At 38.2% G+C, this 15029-nt stretch overlaps 1 protein-coding gene across 6 annotated transcripts in view; it reads right to left on the bottom strand.

Moving 5' to 3' along the window:
• Positions 1-14654, bottom strand: part of LOC109422466 (uncharacterized) — a 355145-nt gene extending 340491 nt beyond the window's left edge. For 3 of the 6 annotated variants that reach the window (XM_029879793.2, XM_062852225.1, XM_062852224.1), the window contains exon 1: positions 14206-14654. The gene's annotated coding sequence lies outside the window, so the exon portion shown is untranslated. Of the gene's footprint in view, positions 1-13578 lie in introns of all 6 variants that reach the window. The other 3 variants (XM_062852223.1, XM_062852226.1, XM_062852222.1) reach the window with 2 other exon arrangements.
• Between the last annotated feature and the right edge of the window lie 375 nt (positions 14655-15029).

The raw sequence follows: 15029 nt of genomic DNA, 5'->3' as shown, positions 1-15029 counted from the left end.
TCAAAAACATGTCTCCGCCAATTTTAGTCCGATTTCAAAACCCTAGGTCTTATTCAAAAGATAATAAGTCAAAGTATCTTGAACATGATTTAGGTGAAACTTTTACAAAATTATGTTTTGCCTTTCTCGTGCACCAAGGTGTACCGAAAGGCTATATGTTCACTCCAAAAACGAAAATTTGATAGAGCCTCCGGAGGGGTCAAGTCTTATATACCAATCGACTCAGCTCGACGAATTGAGGTGATGTCTGTGTGTGTGTATGTATGTGTGTGTGTATGTATGTGTGTGTGTGTGTGTGTATGTGTGTATGTGTACAAAAAAACTCACATCACTTTTTGGCAGTAAACCTCAACCGATTTTAATGACTGACGGTTCATTCGACACGGAATCTGGTCCCATTGTTTCCTATTGAAAATGGTTCAGATCGGTCCAGCCGTTTCGGAGTTATGGCCATTTAGGTGTTCCGGACCGGTACCCCAGGAAGGGGCCAGATACGAAAACGCTACAAACCCATCCATGCGGCACATCAAACTACGGCATTTTCGATAACTTGATGAATGGTAAGCAGGAAAGCATTCTCAGACCATATCTGAACCGGTAGTGTCCCGGAACCGGTTCCGGGTGTTCCGCCGGAAGTGGCCAAACATAAAAGTGAACTAAACCCATGCATGCGACATATCAAACCGCTGATTTTTCGATCACGCGATGAACAGTAAGCAGGAAAACTTTCTCAGACCATATCGGAACCGGTAATGTTCCGGAACCGGGTCCAAATGTCCCGCCGGAGGTGGCCAAGTATAAAAGTTAACCAAGCCCATCCATGCGACATATCAAATAGTGGCTTTTTTGTTATCCTAATGAACAGTAAGCAGGGAAATATTTTCAGAACTTATCTGAATCGGTAGTGATCCGGAACCGGTTTCGGGTGTCCCGCCGGAAATGGCCAAATATAAAAGTGAACGAAACCCATGCAAGCGATACATCAAATCGCGGATTTTTAGGTATTTTGATTTGGCAAAAAAAGTTTCCGGCCATTTTGAGGACAACCGGTAGTGTTCCGCAACCGATTACGGTTGCCCCATCGGAAGTGGTCAAATGTAATGGAGAACCAAACCCATAAATTCGACACATTAAATGACTTTTAACAAGAAAAAAAATCATAGATCATACTTGAGTTAACAAGAAAAAAAAACCATAGACCATACTTTGGAAAACCAATAGTGTGCTGAAACCGGTTCCAGGTGCCCCGACGGAAGTGGTCAAATGTAGAACGGAACCAAACGCATACACGCAGCACATTAAGGACAGACTTGTTAGAATCCCAAAATGGCCGACTTTGGCACCTACTCACGATTTCGAGCGCAAATCTCTTCGTAAACAAAACCAGCGCACCTGATCTTCTTATTTGAAGCTTATTACAAGTGAGCAAGAATAGAATAATAAAATGCAATGTTGTTTGAAGCTGGCTTCTTGAGATTTGTGCGTCTGAAGTTCTGATGCACTTTTGAAGCGGGATTTCAAGACGTTTGTCCTTAAATAACGGCATCTTCGATAACGCGAAGAACGATCAGCAAGAAAATAGTCTCAGGCCACATTTACCGGTAGTGTTCCGGAACCAGATTCGAGTGCCACGCCGGAACTGGCGAAATGCACAAATGAACCAAACCCATACATGCATTACATAAATTTGCGACTTTTTAGGAAAACTGATTAACAATGTGCATGAAACTAGTCTAAGACCACATCAGGGACAATCGGTAAATGGTGAAATGTGAACCGAAAGTGGTAAAATGTGAAATTCGACAATGATTGCTGTCAAATTACCTGCGTAAACTTTTAATTCGATAAACTAACTCTATTTTAATTTTGTTTAGATTGTATGATTTGTTTTTGAACACAAATCTTACAGATATTGTGGTGGTACGAATTGATAGCTTGTTCATTTTACGATTGTTGGCTTCCGAGGTTCACTGCGGTTGATCACCAAACGGATCAGGAAAGCACCTAATTTGAACCTTCGGAAGTGGCAGCTGCACGAGGAGCCGTTGCGGGTGTGAGTAACACCACAATATCGGATCATTCGTATTTACAGTGTATTACACTGTGACATTTGATCATTTTTTAATTCGACAAATGCCGAATGAGCGGGGTACAAATTAAAAAGTGTCGTATTAAGGAAAGACTTGTAAGAATCCCAAAATGGCCGCCACAATGGCCGACTTTGGCACCTACTTACGATTTCGAGCGCACAAATCTCTTCGTAAACAAAACCAGCGCGCCTGATCCTCTTATTTGAAGCTTATTACAAGTGAGCAAGAATAGAATAATAATATGCACTGTTGTTTGAAGCTTGCTTCTAGTGCGTCTGAAGTTCTGATGCACTGTTGAAGCGGGATTTCAAGACGTTTGTCCTTAAAGAGTGATGAATACGCGGGGTTTGACAGTACATCAAATAGCAGCATTTGTGATAATTTCTCCTTCTTTATGGCTTGACGTTCGTATTGGAACTTGGCCTGTCTCTCTTCAACTTAGTGTTCTTTAGAGCACTTCCACAGTTATTTATTGAAGGGGTTTCTTTGTCTGCCATTGCATGAATTTGTATATTGTGAGGCAAGTACAATGATACACTATGCCCAGGAAGTTCAGAAAATTTTCCCGACTGGAACGGGAATCGAACCCGTTGTTTCCGGATTGACGATCCATAGCCTTAACCACTAGGCCAACTGGAGGCCCTTTTTTGATAACACGATGATCGATTTGTAAGAACATAGCTTCAGACCATATTTTAGATAACCGGTAGTGTCCCGAAACCAGTTCTGGGTGTCCCACTGGAAGTGGTCAAATGTACACGGTAAAAAATCTGCACTGTGATATAAACTGATTTGCACTTGAATTCGCACTACTGTTCAATCAGTTTGTTATCAATTACATATCATTTGACAAAGAACATCCAATGCCTCTTCAATTTGAATGTAGCTTCACATCAATTCGTTGTTGACAATGTTTTGATTTCAAAACTAAAATAAAAAAAAATCTGTACAGCCACACCCAGATTCGATACCAGGACCTTTAGAGTCACGATCAACTATTTTACACTCAGGCAAATAATCCTAAGATTATCATAAGGTCTAACTTATGAAATAGCCTTTAAACAATTCATAGCGGCTAGAACGATTTTCATAAGGTCGGTCTATGACGCAGAATCGACTCACAGTTTGGCTTTTATACACATTTAGCAACACGATATTCTTAAGCGTCGATAGCCGCGTGGGTTGGGCACGAGCTCAGCGATCTCGACGTTCATGGATCGATTCCAGTCTGCATCATTTTGTGATTTTTCTGCTCTTTTCATAAGTTTATCTTATGTAATTAGGTCATAATAAGCATGTTTAATTTTCATAAGGTATTCTTATGGCATCCATACTTTACAGTTATGGCTAAATTTCATAAGGTATTTTGATGAATTTCGGTAGTTTTCTTCGCTGAGTGTACCACTACACTGCTTCACATCTGTTAGAGAGGTGCGAATCGAAGCGAATCACTTTCTACCGCCTGTCATATATATTTACTTTCATGCCCAAAACAGTCATTACCAAATCAACAACTTTTCACTTTGGATCGTATTGCTTTTTACAGTAGTGCAAATCGAAGGGATTTTCTGTTGATTTCTCTGGTGGGTTTGTTTTGGTCCTCAAATCAACACTGACAGCATTGCGATCTCAAAGGAAAAGCACTTTTGATCATGTTGATTACGACATTGAATAGTTAAGGGATTTTTCCCTTACATCTAGCGTGCAGAATTTTTACCGTGTAAAAGTAATCTGTACCCATGCACAAGATAAATCAAATCGTGTTTTTTTAGGTAACCTAATGCACATTAGCAATGAAATAGTCTCAGACTATATTTGGTAGACCCGGTGGTGTTTCGGAACCTGTTCCAGTAACGCATCGAAAGTAACCAAATGTACCATGCGACACATCACATCACGGCTTTTTTAATAACCTGAGGAACGGTTAACTAGAAAATAAGCTCATACCATATTAGAGACTACCGGTAGGGTTGCACATCCAGTGTTTGGTGCCTCACCGGAACTACGAAAATAAATCGAATCAATGCAAGCGATAAATATGTGTAAGAGAACAAAATCTTGACAAATTAAACCCACATACAAACAGACGTCTCACTATACTCACTACGTTCTTGTTTTCAACGGTCAATCAAATATAACATAGAATTTGCAGAAAAAAACTTTTTCGAAGATCGCAAAGTGATATATGATTGTGTAAAAAGTTATATCTTAGCTTGTTAGTATCGTGTTGATATTGATCAGCCCCCAGTGCTAGTGAAGGTGCTCAAGCAGTCAACTGAGAAATCTGATATTATTCAGCTCTGCTTATACTTTGAACATAACGTCGGACTATGTGCCATCAATAGGTTTTAAGTCATTTCAATGATGGCTTTGATAAAATGCTTACTTTTCTTGAAAAATATCAGGATTCAGGAACACTTTGACTTACGTCGACGGAAAGGTCGTGAGAACATATACGACGAGAAAGGCAATATCACCACTAGGTGGATTAATTTGGGTTTTTATATATACATAACCCAATGTTATCCAGTTGTTATCCAGTTTTCTAAAAACTGAATATCAACTTACGACAGTGTTGCTGAAAATTGAGTCGACCAAATTTTAAGATGAGGTTGGAAATATTAACATTTTTCTAATACATGCTTCTAAACAATGCTTGTTGCCGAACTTGGCTAAGCAATCTAGGAAAAAAGTTATAAAGTAAATTAACTCTTGATGTCATCGACCAAAAGTTTGGGGTCACCCCTCAATATGATGTATCGGCCAAAAGTTTGGGGTCACTATCGTAAAACATGATAACGTAAACGTGATATCTACGTCATCTATAGTTCAATTTTAATTCGTTTTAGCTCATTTGAAAGATAAATAACTAAATTAACATTTGATGTATTTAATTTAACGTATTTCAGGATTTTTATGTATAAAAATGTTATGAAAAGTTAACACATTTCTTCACATTTCAAAAAATGGAGCAATTTTACGTTAAGTTGTACTATGTAAATTTTAACAAATATGTGTGGTTGATTGATTGATTTGTCTTTATTAAAGAGACTTTCAGCCCTTGGCTGGTTCGTCTCTTATGTGTGGTTAAATGTCTATGCAGTAAGTAACATTCATAATGTTTCAAATAAGCCCAGAAAAATTAAAAATGAAGAAAGATGACAAAGACATCAACAAATAACTTTTCCATGGATCACTTTCGTAAATCTTTTGGCCTATACTCATTTTGAGGAGAGACTCCAAACTTTTGGTCGATGACATCAAGAGTTAATTTACTTTATAAATTTGTTTCTAGATTGTTTATCTAAGTTCGGTACTTAGGGTTTTGAAATCGGACACAAATTGGTGGAGATATGGGCCTAAAAAATGACATGTTTCTAAAAGGGTAACCCCAAACTTTTGATCGAGAGTGTATGTACGTTGAGTATTTTGTTATAATTCATATCAATTTAAGTAAGAATATTTACTATTTTAACAACATATTGCAATAAGTTTATACCTAACTCGGACTCTTATTCCTACTGTCTAAAATCACTATGGAAGATGTAATGCGACGAGCCGGGCTACGATTTTCACAAAATCCGGTCAATTTGTATGCTTTGCGGACGACATGAACACTATCACCAGAACATTCGTAATGGTGACAGAGCTGTGTAAGGGTTAATTTCTTCACTTCTGCTTAAATCGTTAACCTGGTTTTCCTAGGGGGAATGACACTTCTTTTATTGACCGGAAAATCCGCATTTATCCACTGTTACCCGGGCTCGGTTAGCAGCGGTTAGATACGGATATCAACGAATAAATGCGGATTTTTCCGATTAGCAAAACAGTGCCATTCCCCCCTAAATGGGTTTCCCCATTCATATTATTAAACTTAGTAAACCTTTAAAAACATAAAACATTTAACTTTTGCTTGCACACAAGAACCTTAAGCAAAAGACTAAAAAGATATTGATAAATGCTACCCTTGATTATGAATATTAAAATAATGCGATCAGTATGTTCCGTCTAGGACTTATAGGAGCCGAAGCGGATGAACACGTAGGTTATTTATTAGCAGGACCATCATTAGGATGACGGTTTCCGGTCGGTCCTTGAACTTCTCGTGATAGAAATTTTCTTGACATCATTGAATATAGAATATGAACATCTTCACGTCTGTTACACGATATAAACACACATGCAAAATGGTTATTGAAAGAGGAAATTCTACAAACTAATAGCCAAATGCCTATAGAACACAGATTAAGTTGTTTCAGTTGGGACGTTATGCCAAGAAGAAGAATACTTCGCCGTTAAAACATTGCAACATAGGCTAGACAGACGGTACCGGTTGGCACCAGCAGTACCAGTATAAAATTAAATAAAAGGCTTTTCATGGGAAAACCAACTAAACTTTGTGATTTATGGCCTGACCGCATATTATACAGTCGTTATAGTTTTTTTCCTGTTTTTACATTTTCGATGCGAACATCAAGCGCTACTAAATATTCATTCTTCCTGTTCGTAGCTATATGTATCCGCTAGAATGGAATCTGGTATGTATAATTGATCCATTGATGCATTATTGAAAGCTGGTACAGTAACGTCATAATTTCACATCTCATTCCCTTCAAGGCGAAACTGGGAGCATTTCTTAATTTTTTTTGGTTTTTGATTTTTCATTAAATAACGAAGCAATATTTTAAAAATTGGTTTTCGTACACATGTAGAGTATGGATCAAAGTATCTTCTGATTTTTTTTTGTGGTGGAAATTGTTTTCATTTTTTTCAGAAACCATTTTTTTATGAAATTTTATTCAAAAATGGTTTCCGCAAAAACGAAAAACATTTTCCACCACAAAAGAAAAAATAACAGGAGATACCTTGATCCATACTCTACATGTGTATGGAAACTGATTTTGAAAATATTGCTTCGTTGTTTAATAAAAAATCAAAAACCAAAAAGTGAGGAAATGCTTCCAGTTTCTCCTTAAGTCATTTAACTTTTAGAGTGAATCGATAGTTCATAGAAAAACTAAAATTTGATCCCTGCTACCAATGCGGAACAAAAGCAGATAACAATTAGGCTGTCAAAAAAAAATTGATGCTCGAAAAGTCAACGTGCTCAACCATTTTAAGCATTTTTGTAAAACATTTCGATTTTCTAAAAAATCATTTAGAGGTTCATCAGGGCTGGTAAAAAGTTTATTTTTTTGAACATTTTTCATCAAAATTTATTTAAAAAAATGCATGTACTATTTTTTATTTTCCATCATGAAAATTTTATCTGATAGTACTATTCATATGCGGCATATCTCTAAAAAAAGATTGAATATACTTGAAAAAAAAATTTTTTTTGAGAATTTTAATGGAAATAGGTTATTTTTCAAAAATTGCTCTGCAAAAATTGCACGCAAGAAAACAAAAAGAACGGAATCAATCGGTGACGTAGTCGCTTATTTTTGAATAGGATGAATTTGGTAGCATGAGATTACGTATGATATACAGACCAGATTACAATTGTTAGATTACAATTGTTCTTTCTGTATTAAATTCGCTGGTGTGCTCTAACAAAGATTTCAAATATGAATAGGAAGCTGTTCTCCAAAACCTATAAAGTTACCAAGTAGTGTCTGTAATAAAAAAGACACCTTTACATTGAAATTTAGAAGCTTTCCCAGTCCCGAAGTGCACATCTCCTGTTGGGTCGACGATTCTTCCTCCCATTAGAGAATTTCCTTCGATGTTCTGCTCAACTCACCAAGTGTAATGTTATTGCTTGCTACGTATAGAATTCCAATCCATGCAACCACCAATCGACGCGACGGCAGGCAAAAGAAGCCATTCAATTATTAGTTCTGAATACTGCGCTCATAAAAGGCACACGAACTGGTGGAAGCAGCAACTTCATTTACATTAATTTACATGTGCATTTTCGCGCTTTCCGAGAGAGGGAAATGCTTACTCTTTAAATTGAACTGGCAATCCTTACACAATTCAGAAAAAAATCCTTTAAATTATGGATTCAACCATTCTTTTTGGAATTTACTTAGAATGATGATATTTGATGTTTTCAGTCTAAAATTAATCAAACATTCACAAAAAGATTTCTACAGAATTTGTTCCTACAGAATCCACTCTCTTGTTTTTCATCCAAGATTTACTAAGTGTATTAGCGGTTGAAACCAAGCCACCATTTACATAAGGTCTGAGATTTCATTTTTTTTGTTGGGTTATTGTGGTTTGAAACTTTCGTGCTACGAACAGTCCTAAAAATTGTCAGTTGTTGCTTTCACACCTGGCACAGTATAATAAGTCAAAAGTGACAGAGTGGCATGCAAGTGCTTTTCTGGCAGGTTTGCTCACATATCTTCTTTGCTGTCTTACGTTTCTGTAACGATGACAGCAGAAGATCGTTTCAAAAACGAGGTAGTTTGTGCAAAAGTGATAGCAAGGAGACTCTACACGGAGAGACGAAACTACCCAAAAGTGGATTCTTTCCACCCAACTTCGGGGTTGCGTGCGTCAAGCCAATTTTGAGTTGATGGAATCGATGTTTTTGTTGGGTTGTTCCCCCATGTGAAAAAATACCTAATTTTAAGTTTTTTCAACTCAACCGAAATTTTGACTAGGTTGTATTCACTCAAATTTGAGTACTGTGCTAGAAACTCAGTTTTGGCTTGACGCACGGAACTGCAAAAGTTGGGGTGTTTCTCTCGTCACTCTCTGACAACAATAGAAAGAGCGCATGAAAAGGGAGATGAAAAAGAACTCAAAATTGAGTTTAAAAGTACCTAATTTTGAGTTTTTCAGTTTCTCCGTGTAGTTGACAAGGTTTGCCGAAAAGTGCGTTTGAAATAGGATGTCGAATCGACCTTCGAACCCAGTGGCCAAAGAAACTCACAATCGGTGCTGAAAATGTTATTTCGACATATCTAAATTCAACTACATGCAGTTCATTTTAGAAGCTGAACCTGAGAATATGGTATATGAAAAACTTGTGCGGCTAGACCAGTTCTACAAGAAAGTCACGGAGAAAACGATCTTTTTCGAAAATATATGGTTAATGCAGGGGGAATGACACTTTCTTTGCTAATCAAAAAAATTCGCATTTATCTGTTGTTAATCGTCGTTAACCGCGTCTAACTGCTGCTCAGTTCGCAGTGGTTAGCGACGGTTAGGAACGGATAAATGCGGATTTTCCCGTTAGAAACGGATATGTCATTCCTCTTGGGTTAATGTCGGTTAGTTGAATTAAAATAATGTCTTCGAAGATGCGTAGAAAGAAAAATACACGGAATCTCCAGTTAGCCTAGTGGTTAAGGCTCCGGAGTTTGTAATATATTTTGCCATACTGCCCCGATGACACCCCCGTGGAATCTGTGCTAGATGGTCCGGGGTAGTCATATAAGTTGATACAGACTTCAATCTATCGTTTCTGACTCAGTCTTTCGAAATCATGAAGATTGATATATCGCACGGCATGTTTAGGTTGAAAACCAGAAGTGTCCCCAATGAGGCCCCGCGGAACCTGTCACGGGGATCCAGATGGGTCAACCTATTCAAATCTGGTTATCGCAGTTGTATTTCACTGTTTGCAACAAAAATTTCGTTGAAAATCGACAATAACACTCGAAATAATCACTTTTAACCATTTTGGCAACCCCCTGACCCCAACACAATCCAAAATTTCACCGGAATGGTTCCAGATATTGCATGGCCACTTGTGTATAATAAACTAGCACCAATTTATGATAGAATGAGGGTGATTTCAAAAAAATCAGATGAAAATTGACGAAATGCCAGCATTTTGAAAATGAGATGTCGGGGGTCGGGTACGTGAAGGTTAATACATGGCTACAATATCGAGGAGTCCCCTTTCTGCCACATGGAGTATTCCTCACAGAAATCCACTCAGTCTCAGGAAAAATTCCGGAAGATATTTTTCAAAGCATTTTAGGAGAAACCCCTGCAGAAATCCTGGAAGGAATCGCGGGACAATTCATGGAACCAGTTCCTGTAAGAACTACGGAGACATTCTTGGAGCGATTCATGAAAATACTCTACAGTAATCTCAGAAAGCTGGAAGTTCCTGAGAATCTTGTAGCAATATATGAAAGAATCCTGGAAGGAAACTCAGGATAAATCCAGGAAGGAATTCCTTAGTGAGAACATGAAAGAATCTCTAAAGAAATTTCAAAAAGAATTATGGGAGGAATACGTGAAATAATGCCGGAATTAATCCCGGAGGAAATCGATAAAGAATTCCTGGGAGATATCCCTAAAGGATTCTCGGTGAGATTCCTAGAAAGAATCCCCGTGAAAATCTCGGTAGTTAATTAAAACATTGAAAAAATAATGCAAAAACTCTGGCAGAATAAATGAACAAATCCTGGGAGTCATTTCTGAAGGAAATTCGAGAGAAATCATTGAAGGAACCCTGTTATCAATTTCTAATGTAATCCCGGCAGGAATCTCTACAGTAATTTTAGGTCAGAGCCCTAATGAAAATCGACCCCGAAGGACCCCGGACAGGAACCCCGGGGAAAATCGCTAGAGGAGTCCAGGGAAAAATGCCGGGAAAATTCAATAAACAAATTAAATGAAAAATCCTAGCAGGAATCTCTGAATGGATAATTTTCGGGAGGAATCTATGACGGAAACCCAGGAGAAATTTTTACAGTAGAAACCTTTTGATAGTTCAACGTAGGAATCCTCGACAGAATCTCTAAAGGAATCTCTGAAAAAATCCCCAAAGGAATCGCCAAATGAATCTTGGGGAGAATACCTGAAAAATTCTGGAAGAAACCCCTAAAGGAGTCAATGTAGAACTCATTGTAGAAATGTCGGAAGGAATCCAGGAAGATATCTCTAAAGGAATCCATGGAAGAATCCTTAAAAGAATCCCTGAATAAAGCTTGGGAGGAATTTCCCTTGGGAATATCAATAAGGAAATCCTGGGAGGAATGCCATAAGGAATCCCGGGAGAAGCCCCAAAAAGAAACCTGAAGAAAATCATAATGGAATTCCGGGAATAAGCCATGAAAGAACTCCGGAAACAGCTCGGGAAAAATCCCAGGAGGAATTTCAAATGGAATCTCGGGATTAATCCCTGATGGAATACCGTATTATATCCTTGTTGAAGGTTTAACGGGAGAAACCCGTAAATGAACTCCGAGAGTTGTCAATGGAAGAATTCCTAGCGGAATTTCGAAAAAATAAATTCCTGGAGGAATCGCTGAACGCATCCCAGGACAATTTCTTGAAGGATACCCAAAAAGGATCAATGGAGGAATCCCGGAACAAAATCCCGGTAGAAAACCCATGGGAAATCGCTGAATGAAACCCGGGAAAATGCATGAAAAAATCTCTGAAAGAATCCAGGAAGAAATCAATGACGAAATTTCAGGAAAAATATCTGAAGGAATCTGTGAGGAAAAATTCACGAATAAAAAGAAACTTGAACAATGTGAGAAAATCCTTGGAGGAATCCTTGACGAAAACCCAGAATCCTGATTGGAATACCGGGAGAAATGCCAGAAGAAATTCTGGGGCGAATCCCTACATGATTCTCGATCCTAATCCTGCACCTTGTATGTCGACCAAGATATCCGTGATATATCGTGATATGTATTACAGCAGTCCCATCTACAGTGCGGTAATGTTTAACTATTTTTCTTTGTACACTTGAACTGTTTTGTCGAAAATGCCTAGTAGGGTGGCCCACACTTACAGGGGATAGACAAAATGATCGGGACAGGCAAAATTTTCATTTTCCAAAAAATATTCAACTAGCTGTAACTTTTCGAAAAGTGCATCAAATATTCTAAATTTTTTACTGTAAGTTCTTCAACTAGTTGTGTATCATTGGACAAAATTTGGAAAAGATCGGACAATTCTTCACGAAGTTATAAAGATTTTTGAAAAAGATAAAATTATCCGATAGCCAACTTTGAGCTGTTATATCTCCGGATTCAATGAACCGATTGCAATGAAATTTTGACAATTCAAGACTTATATAATGAACTCTGGAAAACATTTAACTTAACTTGAAATTATTAACAAGCGAAAAAGTTATAGCGATTTTATTTTTTTCACGATTTTTTAGTAAATTGGTCTATTTTTAATATGCATCCCATTACTTTTTCGACTTATTGGCGGCTATGTTATTACTTTCCTTCAAAACGCATTTATATATCAGTCAATTAGAGGGAAACTAAATGAACTATAATTTGCATATTGAATTTTGAAACGATGTTGATGTTTTGGGTAATTTGGTGTTTTATTAGAAAAATAATCTTATCGTTATAATTTTCTTCCGTGTTAAGAATATTAGGTTAAGGTAATGGTTTTTCATAGCTCATTATATAGTCATAAATGGTCAAAATTTCATTGCATTCGGTTCATTGAATCCGGAGATATAACAGCTCAAAGTTGACCGTCGGATAATTTTACCTTTTTCAAAAATCTTTATAACTTCGTGAAGAATTGTCCGATCTTTTCCAAATTTTGTCCACTAATACACAACTAGTTGAAAAACTTACAGTAAAAATTTGAGAATATTCAATGCACTTTTCGAAAAGTGAGATTTTTTCAACGTGTTGTACAAAATACAACAGCGCGATCGCTCGAGGGTTAATTGACGCATATCAGATTTGATTGCATGTTGAAATAAATTATGCAACTTATTAGTAAAAGACACAGAGTAATGATCAATGATTGACAAATGGAAAGGTGGGGCTCCAACGCAGTAATAAGGGAATAAATGCCTAAATAAATGAGTACGAGACCACACCAATGTAAACTTAAAATTCATCTCTTTTTCGGGTTACATTTGCCAACCTCCATATAACATATACATAGCATTACTATGTCTTGAGCGTTTTACGTGTGTCTGATTCACAAAAAAATCATTGTAGATTTTCGTAAAATTTCAGTAATAATGTTTTTTTATATACTGGGATACTTCGAATAAATCACTCGTTTATTAAAATTAAGGCAAGATATAGGGTTGTGGCAATGTTAGCCCGGACTACGGCACATCAAACACGTGGATTTCCAAAGTTTAAAACACTAACTAGTCAAGTGAACACCAGTCACGTATCGTAAATCGTTAGTTTGATTATGATAATTTGGTTGTCATTTTACAGTCTGATCTTCAAAGCTCCAGCACGCAGTTTTTTGTTTTGTGTATGGGCATGCCCATGCCTGTTACTAATGCAAAACGTCCTTTGCCAACTTTTCAACTTCCGTCGAACCGTTGGCAACTATATCTACCACCGCCGACGAGACTGACTGTGACTTTTTGCCTTTGGCCATTTCTGCACACGAACGAGACAAAATGTATGGAGGAATCTAATGGTATGTCTAGGTATGCAGCGCCGACTGGCCTATCCGTTCCACATGCCGTCTGCTCGTATGGCACTAGTCACTACTGATGCCATGTGCTGCATAGTGGCACTGTATCCATTCACACGAAACTTCTCCCGACCACACAAAACCGAACTCTGATTTTTCATGGGATCCATTTTCCACTGTAACAGCCCGCCCCAGCAGAGGTTGGCTGACGGTTTGCTGAATTTAATTATTCATCCATTTCTTTCGTTCGGTATTTTGGTCCGAATCAGCTCGAGAGAGGATTTTGTTCACTTCACGCAACGACTTCTGAAACGACGACGGGCTGCCAATTTCAACCTGGCTGCACGCAAACCGGATTGTCCAAAGTCGCTGATCGAATTTCACGCGGGATTATTCCGGGTAGTTTTCAGCGAGTCATCCAAAAACGGCAAACATTTCAATTTTGGTGACCCAGAAAATCTCACTCGACGTCGTCGGCTAGATTTGTAATTCCTATTGCCTCTGTGACATCACGTCATGAATAGAAAATTTTTCGCTTTGCACAACTTCTAGCAGCAGTACTGCTCTTTGAGCTACACACTTCTCCTTTCTTCGCCCCAAGTTCTAAGCCGTCTCATAGTCAACTACCGCACAAAATACACGAACGAACGGTTCTGGTCTATCCGCATTACATTGTCACACTGCACTCTAGTCCTTCAACCGACATCGCCCACAGAGGTCAACTATATCTGTGAAGATATGGCAAAGCCCACAAAGTAGCACAAAGTGTAGAGACCTTACAACAACTCTGCCATCAACGGCCAACCGGGAAAACGAACGTATTCACTGCGCTGCACCTCGATTTGTACTGCATTACATGAGCTACAACAGAGTAGTTGAGCCACAGTCAGTTTACTGCACACATTTATAGGAAACGGCAGGATTCACCGCGTCTCGCTAGGCCCCGGCTTTCTCCAAGCCCACTACTTCCGATGTGCGCTGCCTCCCCGTGTTGAATGTTGTTGGAGTCCTCGTGGCTACGTTGTAGTTGTCGTACCTCCATCATCATCATCATCATCGTCGTCATCGTCGTCGTCGTCGTCATTATCACTATCATCGGTCGGTCGTGCTCGGTCGTGAAATACACAGACAGACGGCACTCACGTTGCCGGCATTCTACCGATGATGGCGCGGGTTTGCCTCCCGAGTGGATGAAAGGATGTGGAAGTTATCGTCAGTTACACTAAAGGGGATGCGGTATATTTTTATTTATTTTTTATTCCTTGTCGGGTATTTCCATCACTGCGACCTTTTTTTTTGATCTATTGTGATGCGGTAGATAAAATGATCCGTAGAACTAATAGAAGTTCAATATTGATATTCTTGCTATTTTATTATAGAATTTTTTTTCGTTTCTATTTTTGTGTATTTTAACTAGTTGCTAATTCTACACTCAAATTTAGAATTATTATATAGGGGAACTTACGTATTTTCGGCAGTTTTGTTCTTTTCGTCATGGGGGGTTTTTTGAAAGCTGTTGGTCTCAGAGTTGGCCTCAAAACCTTCCCAACCAAGCTGAGTTATATGCCCAAGTTCCAGGCATTTCGGCCCACAAAAACC

The sequence above is a fragment of the Aedes albopictus genome, chromosome 2 (assembly GCF_035046485.1).
Source record: "Aedes albopictus strain Foshan chromosome 2, AalbF5, whole genome shotgun sequence".
NCBI lineage: Eukaryota > Metazoa > Arthropoda > Insecta > Diptera > Culicidae > Aedes > Aedes albopictus.
Note: the sequence above shows the minus strand (reverse complement) of the source record. Positions and strands in the feature narration are given on the sequence as shown.